The 1,010-nt window shown below is 54.0% G+C and overlaps 1 pseudogene; it reads right to left on the bottom strand.

Annotated features, from left to right (window-relative positions):
* Nucleotides 1–432: 432 nt before the first annotated feature.
* LOC113633490 (CDC42 small effector protein 1 pseudogene) lies at nucleotides 433–705 on the bottom strand (annotated as a pseudogene).
* Nucleotides 706–1,010: the final 305 nt, after the last annotated feature.

Raw genomic sequence — 1,010 nt, 5'->3', positions numbered from 1 at the left:
CTTCAGTTCATTCCAGGAGGAAAGAGAAGGGCAGGGAGGTAGGCAGCATCTCAGCAAAGCCAGCTTCAGCTTTGGTCATCTCACCTACCGACCATAATTAAGGAGTTCCAGGTTAAGAGTTTAAAAGCATATGGCACCTAGGCTGTCATTCAGGAGAAGGGATCACATTCCAAGTCCAAGAAAACTCCTCCCTCAGATCTGAGAGTGTTCAGGGCTTCAGCTGAGCTTCTCTGGCTAACAAGTAGTCACTTGGTCAGTCCTGCTGCCTTGATCCCATCTCCAGGAGGGGCTACAGCCAGAGGGAGAAGAGGGAGTCCAGCGCCCAAGCCTTTTGAGGCACTATTAGATAGGGAAAAGAGGGGCCCTGGGGTCACTGATTCTAGGAGGGAAACTGGTAGGGGCAGCATGTCTTCTGGGCGGGACAGAGTGAAGCTTGGACATACAGCAGAACCATTCCTATTGGAGCTACAAGCCCCTAGAATTGCTCCACAGCCTGTCTTGCTCTCCCTTGAATCTGATCTGCTCCTGAACTGCACCTGTCATGGCCAGTCCATCTCCAACCCCCATCTCCCTAGAGCCAATGTGAGTCAGGTGGACAAAATTCATTGGTTCCCCAATCATGGCCCAGTCAAGCCACCTCCTCTTCTTCTTCAGCTGGGGGTTCCCTACCATGCAGGAGCCCAGTTTGTGCCAAAATTCACTCATCCCCTGCTGGTTACAGTTTCACTCTGCCTGAGGCCCCAGAGGGCTCTTACTCTGGTGCCCTGACCGCCCACTCCTCACTCCCCTCAGGTGTAACAGCATCCTAGGTTTACTCAGCTGGACACGTATAGAGAAAGTAGAGTCTCTGGAGCCCTTAGCTGAGCAGTGAAGGTCAGCATCTCAGACCCTGAGAGACTAGCAAGGTCAGAGAGTGGGGTGGGCAGGCAGGCACAAGATGATGTCTTCCACAGACTCGGAACCCTGCTCTACTCCGGCATTGAGGCGACCGGCGGCAGCTGGTGGGGGGG

The sequence above is a fragment of the Aethalodelphis obliquidens genome, unplaced genomic scaffold, assembly GCF_003676395.1.
Source record: "Aethalodelphis obliquidens isolate GAN/ISIS:26980383/991018 unplaced genomic scaffold, ASM367639v1 scaffold40, whole genome shotgun sequence".
NCBI lineage: Eukaryota > Metazoa > Chordata > Mammalia > Artiodactyla > Delphinidae > Aethalodelphis > Aethalodelphis obliquidens.
The sequence above is the reverse complement of the archived record's forward strand: the minus strand, read 5'-3'. Positions and strand labels throughout refer to the sequence as shown.